Raw genomic sequence first — 8,120 nt, 5'->3', positions numbered from 1 at the left:
TATGAATGAAGTACATGAAGTATAAAACAAGTATGCTTCTACTTGTGCTTGAGTACTTAATGTGTACTTTTTAAAAGTACACTTCAAAAAATATGTAATTAAGTTCAACTTAAGAGTCCAAAAAGTAAGTATACTAATTTACCAGTAATCAAATTATTTTTTTTAAATGTACTTTTTGAAAGTGTACTTTGTTGTTAATGTATTTTAAATTGTATAGAAGTTTATTTTTTCTAAGTGTATTAAATGTGACATACTTAGAGTGGCAATTCAGTGTACTTATGGAAAGTATATTTTTTTGGAAATACTATGATCTCACTTCATTAGAAGTGTGATTTCTGTACACTTTATTTAGTAGACTCTAAAATAAGTTTATTTTTAGTGGCATATCAGAGTACTTTCATAAAATGTTAAAATACAAAAATGTTTCATGTTCCACCAATAAAAACACACAATAACGTAATAAAGCTCACATCTCCACAATAAACTATCATAACGTAAAAAGGTCATCTTTTTATTAAAAAAACATCTCTACGCTTTGTTTTTGTTTTTTCTTCAGGCTTGCATTATGTTACGCGTTTATCTGGGCTTTTATTTTGAAATATTTTCATGCACTTCCGGTCCATCCGTGAAATCTTCTTCGTCTTTCAATCTGAAGAAGAAAATGGAAAAAGGAATTGGCGAAATCCAAAAACAATCCGTGTATCATTCGTTCTATTTTCAATTGCAAATAAAAAAAAAAAAAATGGACTGGTTACCAAAAACGAAAAAAGTATTGTTTTTTCATATTTCAATTCTAAGCTCGGATCAAAAACACGAAATGGAAAAACGGACAGCAAGGCAGAATTTGATTTTAATATTTAATCGGCACAGTTTACGTGACCGGAAATAGCTGTTTGCGACTTCAATAAAGTTAGAAAGATATTCACAGATTGGGCTTTTCCTGATCAATAACTCATCTGCGGATGATTTATTCTACAAAACAGACACCTCTCTGTAACCACAGCAAGGCAGACAGTCAGCTACAACCGTAGTTTCCTCAAAACGAGTCTCCCACCGCGCTGGGAGAATTACATTGGACTCTATGCAGAGCTCGCTGCTCCGCAGATGCTTAGGGACCGTCTGCAAGTTGCTACACCACAAAAATAATCATAAATATTCAACAGCGTCACCAAGGAAAGGTGGATTATCAAATTAATTTCATCTTTATATGATCTCATATATATCATACCACAATTATTGGATTTGAAAATAATATATTTTTTGAGAAATTACCCAAAGCCTAAATGACACATATTTTATTATTAGAATAGGTATAAAATGAGCAATCACTGAAGTTAAATCAATAAAAGCATTCCTTCCGCTCGAAAAAAAAAAAAAAATAGTCCCTGACCTTGAACAACAACAGTTTCAATGTGTAATGTGCATGAAAGCTCAAATAAAAACAAACCGTTCTCAAACTTTGTCTCATTCTTTTTATTTTTTTACCACACAATATTTTTAAAATTCCCAGACACAAATAGGCATATAGCTTATCTAGGGTGAATATATTTTGATTACCAAAAAACAGGACAATCGTCCCGGCAAACAGATACTCAAATGCTACTCGAAGTTTACTCAAAGATGCTTTACTGATTTCAATACATTTAAAGTAGGCTATGCCTCCTCTGTATGGGTAGAAAATTGTTATATTTATTACAAGACAAAAATTCAGATAGGCTTCTCAGAGGTTACTCAACATGTTTTATTATGAAAGGTTTCAAAAATGATGAATGAAATTATGATAGAGATAATGTATTTTCTGTATTAGAAAAATACATATATAAATAACTAAAAGAAATACCTCCAAATTGAACAAAAATAACTCTCACAAAAATGAACTAACAAAATATATTTCTCTTTAGTTTTCTTCCTCTTTATCCTGTTTTTCTTCCTCATCCTCCTTGTTTGCCCATCTACTGTATCTGTATATATATATATATATATATATATATATATATATATATATATATATATATATATATATATATATATATATATATCTCATGGGTTAAAGCAAAAATAATCAGTTTGGTATCATCCTGGACAGCCTCCCATCCTCTCCTTCACTTTCCACATCCATAACATCACCTGGTTAACTTTCACACTTGCAGCATCAAGTTCTTCCTTCACACTTTTGCCAAAATGGTCCACAGTTCACTTCACAGTTTCAGCTCCCTTCCCTCCATAAACAACAACTAGTACAAAAGACAGCAGCTTGCATCATTACATCATCTACTTCACACCTGAACATTAACTCTACTGTCACATTCAGTATACATTAATCCTATGATCATACAAGGTCAACCACAACCATGGACAATGCAGGACATAAACAACACTATGATGTCATACATTTTAGTTTAACACAGATCGCACATTACAATAATCACTCTCTGCTTTGCCCGTTGTTGCTCAACAATTAATTATCACAGCTTATTTTTTGATGTAGTTTCCTTAATAATCAAAATCCTTGTCATTTGTCCCAGTGCGCAGCGGCTCATTAGATGAACGCTGTTGTATATTGACTGATAGCAGCTCTGACTTCTTTGGTTCAGAAAAGCACAGGAGAAATTATTTATTCTTTATTACTTTTTCCAATGTGGACCCAGTCAAATGCGGGACATTGTTTCACATTCGGACCACCAGGGACCATGTGAAAAATCTTGTTTCAAGAAAAGAAGTACAATTGGATTGAGACAAATCTGCTTTATTTTTAACTGCATATAAACAACATGCTCAATTCACAGCATAAAACAGTACACTCATTTTCAAGCATTTCTATCAAAATCAAACATTCAGATAATTTAGAAAAACACAAACAAATGCCAAAATATCTTGAATTTGTTCTGTTGTACTCTGGAAAGACTACACCAAATTATTTCCAAGATAATTAGTACAAAAACTGTCCAACAGTAAACGGCAAAACATTGGTTGGTCTAAATACATCACAACTGATTCAAGAATGATATTTTGTGAGGTCATATTTTACTAGAATGTACTTGCTATTATTGAAATTTACACATGAGTAAGCTGTGTAATCAATAAGCTTCTCAGCATCTACAAAAATATTAGCTTGAGCTAGGTAAGGAATTTCTACCTCATAGGCTAAATATTGATTTTATTCCATCCAACTATAGTAAGAGCCTGACATTCAAAACTATATACTGATAAATTTGCAACATATATATTTTTCACAATAGCAAATTCTGGAGTACTATTAATGATATTAGAAATTACCAAAGATTGTCCACATGTATGCCTGTTCCGATATTGTGTAATCCATTGTACTGCAACTACATGTTCAGTATGCTCAATTCCTAAGAACCCTTTAATCATCTCCTTTACGTATTGAACTTTCTTCACCTGGGCCCATGCGAACTTCAGTGGAAAAAATGGCATGTTTCTCATACACATTTTGACTACATTCATAAAGTTGGTTGTACTTTAAAAGAGACTTGCAGATGTTTTTAAAGCTACTTTTTAAAGTGCACTGCTTGGACTCAAAGCGCATACACATATGTCTAATTGAGGGACCAAGAGCTTTCATTTGAGATGGAAGATGCAGCAGGTAATGCTGTTAAGGTATAATATTAGCATCTGGGAAAAGTTATTTAAAGTGTTTTCAATGGTGCTCTATTAAGAGCTTAAACCTTGACAGAGTGGAGAGGGAAATGACAGGAGATAACTAGCAAATAAACTAATTTACAAAAGAACTAATATTTAAAAACTGCAATCCATATCTTCAATGGCCAAAGGAGACACAACTCAATAAATAAACATAACAAAAAAGGAACTAATTTATTCATCATTAAAACTCAAAATATCTGATTCAAACAGAGAGACATAGAACATGGCACAGAACGGAGGCAACACGAGAACTGTGGGAACAAGTGAATAAATAATTTAAGAAAAAACCAAGTCTCTTGGTGTGTAAAACTGACGGAAGTCAATTAAATTAAATGGTGTTGAAATTGATTTAACGTTGCTCTTTGAATTAATGCTTAAACTGAAGACTTATAAACCAGCCAAATGGGTGTTTGGTGCGTTCCCACAACCTGACAATCAGATTTTGTCATTTAGAGAAAGTAACATGATTGGTATGTTTAAAAAATTGCATTTTCCTATTTAATATAATCGTCTGTTTAGCCAACTCCAGCTGTTAATAACAGCATCTGTTTTTTTCTCAGGTGGTATAGATTCTGCGCAGAGGTGGTGTCCTGCAAGGTGTTTGACATGGGGATTCAAATCCTTGTTGTGATCAACTGCGTCACCATCTTCTGGCATCCAGCCAGAGAGCATGGTGAGAGAAATACACACCCACACCAGTCCCATTCCCACCCCAACACCGAAACAACACACGCACATTCATAATAATAGATGAGCGGCACGTTAAGATCTGATGACCTGGTCCAGATTAGCGGTGCTTTGTGAAAGAAGTGACAAAACCCAGCAGCACCCAGACAGGTTCACTGGAAGGAATCAGCTGTGTGATATAAGTTGTATTAAGTGGAGCACATGTTTCCCTCAGGAACAACAAATCCTAGAACAGATCTCTCATGTCCTCTCTTACATCTATGTGCTGGAAATGCTTCTCAAGGTAAATTCACTCAGTTGCTTTTCGTTCTGATGTGAGATTTTTGACAAATTATTGTATTTCAGACATAACGGATTGTTTTTTAAAACCAGATCACAGTGCTGGGACTGGTGTTTTGGGAAGGGGAGCTACTGCCACAGTCCCTGCAACATCATTGATGGTTTTTTGGGCATCATATCCTTAGCTAACATCTGCATGGACCCATTGACATCTGGAACAGGAAGCTCTCTGGGCATCCTGAAAATCCTGCGCCTGCTGCGTATGCTCCGTGACCTCAGGTGCGTCCTTTATGTGTACCTCATCCAGTCATGGTCGTATTTCTGGGGTTCTATTTCATCCCTCCTGAATGCCAGAGGCGGTGCTGAAAGCACTGAATGTTCCCTTCGGGCATGCGCAGTTCGAGTAATTATACCACCTGTGATTACACAGGTAATTATACCACACACCTGTGACGCCGGATGACCACTCGGAGGCTATATAGCCTGCCGTCATCCTTGGCTCTGTTCCTTTTTTCTTCTCGCAACCGTTCGCTAGCTTCCCCGTTGTGTGACGCTCCATCGCTCGGAGTTGCGGTTTTTCCTCCGCCCTCCCAGGGCTGCAACATGTTCGGTAGCGTTCGCGCCCTGTCTCCAGATATTAGCGCATTTTCATTTAATTGGGTTGAGCCTTGTCGACCTTAGACATGGATGGCTTCCACAGCTGCAGGGATTGTGGGGCTGCCCTCCAGGCAGAGGATGGCCACGACCTGTGCCCTACCTGCCTTGGACATGAGCACGTTGTGGAGGCGTTGTCCGAGAACCCCTGCATGAATTGCAGTTTTATGCCACATGCAGTGAGGGTGGACCGGTTGGCACAGTTGTGCCCCCAGGAGGGTTCTGACCTTCCGCCCTCTGGACAGGTGGATCCCCCCAGGCGTTCTAAGCGCCGTGGTGGGATCGCGGTCTCAGGCGCGGATGGGCCCCTACTCCATTATCTGTACCTCCATCAGAGGAGTACCTTAAGGAGTTGCACGCTTGTTGGCGGGACCCGAGAGCGTTATCACGGCTCTCCTCAGATCACTGCATGAAAAGTGTGATTTTCGTCACTATGCGGCACTGTAGATTGTCGTGGAAGTTCAGGTTAACGGCTGTTCACGGTAATTTGCAGGCAACACCGAAAACTGCCGTGAATTGTCAGAAATTGTCGTGGGCCTTGCTTGGCGTGGTCCCCCCATGACCCCCCCTCCTCCTAATTCTAGGAGAGGCTTTAACATGTAAATGAAAATGCTGTGAGCTATACAAATGCAAATCAGGGTTGCAGGGGGAGTTTACCCATGTCTCGCATTCAACTCCCCTTCAACTCCTCTTGGACGCGATCTACAACTTTCAGCCAGTCCGCAGACTGACGAGAAGAAACTGCTGATTGCTATCAGTGGACTGTCTCATATGAGTCAGTTGGTACTGAAGCAATGCCAAGAGCGTGGAAATGTTCAAGTCAGAAGTTTTGGTTGGGTCATTCAGGTTAAAGTAAATGAAATGGGATTTAATGAACTAAAAATAAGTCCCACTTTAATGGAGAGGTATAGTGAGGATTTAACTATATATACAGATGCATCTAAACTAACTGATAAAAGAATGGGTGTTGCTTATGTCATTCCAAAATTAAACATTAAAGTTGGAAAAAGAATGAGTGATGATTTAGCAGTTTACACAGCGGAATTGATTGCTGTGTGGCTAGCTTTGCTTTGGGTGGAGGTCAATAGGCCAAGGAAGGCAAGCTTCAGATTCCAGCTCAGCTTTAATCAGTATTAAAACATTTCAGTCAAAATCAAGGCAAGACATTGTGTATGATATACTGCAAGCTGCAAATAATCTAATAAAGTCAGGAATTAATATAACTCTGGTATTGTACCAGCTCATATAGGAGTAATAGGAAACGAGTTAGCAGATAAAAGTGCTAAGCAAGCAGCTAGACATTCTAATATAGATGTTGAAGTGCACTACAGCAAAGCAGAAATTAAAAGTATGGTCAAAAACATAGTTAAGGGTAAATGGCAAACATTATGGGACGGTGGGCAGACTGGAAGACAGTTCTATAACATTCAGAATAAAGTGGGAAAGAGCAGAAATACAAACAGAAGCAAGGAGGAGGAGGATGTATTTTCTAGAATGAGGTATGGACACACACGTCTAAATAAAACTTTGTTAATAATGAAGAAGCATGCTGATGGCAACTGAATTCTGTGGTAGTCCAGTGACTATAGAGCATGTTATTGTACACTGTAATAAATATCAGGAAGAAAGACAAAGACTAGTCTTACAATTACAAGGAGAACAGATGAGGCTAAACTTTGAAGAAATTCTGCAAAAAAACACAGGGGAAATGAGTGTAAACTATGTAATTGGCTTCCTGAGGAATACAGGACTAATTAAAATAATTTAGTATGATCTTTTTGTTTGTTTTGTTTTGATTGGTTTGTTTCGTTATGTTTGTTTGTGTGTTTGTTTTATTTGTTTGCAACCTATTAGGGAAGGTTAGACTCCAGTACCACACTCCAGTCCAGTTGGTGGCGGTAATGCACCATTAAAGTTAGTTGCCAACCGCCATAAAAACCGAAAGAAGAAGAAGAAGAAGAAGAAGAAGTGGACCGTCTCGTCAGCTAATAGTGCCGATATGAATGAGCGGTTCACTTAACTGCAGAATTCGGTAAACTCCAGGTTGCTGTCCATAGAGGACAAGTTGGCGGCTCTGCAGTCGAACAACTGTGTGGGAGAGACTAACTCCAAGAAGAGAAGACGGGTGCAGAATCCCAAGCTTAGGTAAGAATATGTTCGGTGACTGCTAGCTAAGCTAAAAGTAGCCTAGCCTACAACCAAATCTAAGATTAGCCTAGTAGCCTTGCAAAAGAACAAGCTTTATTAAAGTGTATTTTCATTTACAGGAAGCAGTATGCCGTCTTCACAACTCGGAGACAAATTGCAGGCGCTATGAACCGGAGCAAGGCGGTGACCTCCTATTTGCTCGGAGCCATGTCTGCAATTCCACATTTACACCATGTTGATAAAGACGACATTATCTGTAAGTGACTTGTTTTTACTGCTTCTCCTTCCTTGTTTAATGTTATTGTGACTTGCGTTTGATTTTTATTCATACCACTCTCATTTAGTTGTTTTCCAGCCTGGCGAAGAAGATGGCGTTGTTGGCGTGGTCTCTGGATGGATTGGACGGCCGCCGCCATTTCGTAGGCCGGTGTTGTGCGCAATTCTGTTTCCCCCGTGTCGGGAGCGCACTTTGCAGCCGTTTTCCCGGCGCTTCTAGTTGATTTCTCGGTAAAACAAATCCTATAATCATGTCTAGGTTGTAACATTCAGTTTAATCGGCAGCTGTTTACAAAATTGTAAAATAAAAATAAATAAACGGTCTTTCAGACATCTCCCGAAAACTTTGGGAAATAAAGAGCAAATGTTTCTAAATTCTCAAAAATTATGTGTGATAGGATGTAGTATAC

The sequence above is a fragment of the Fundulus heteroclitus genome, chromosome 20, assembly GCF_011125445.2.
Source record: "Fundulus heteroclitus isolate FHET01 chromosome 20, MU-UCD_Fhet_4.1, whole genome shotgun sequence".
Classification (NCBI taxonomy): Eukaryota; Metazoa; Chordata; class Actinopteri; order Cyprinodontiformes; family Fundulidae; genus Fundulus; species Fundulus heteroclitus.
Note: the sequence above shows the minus strand (reverse complement) of the source record.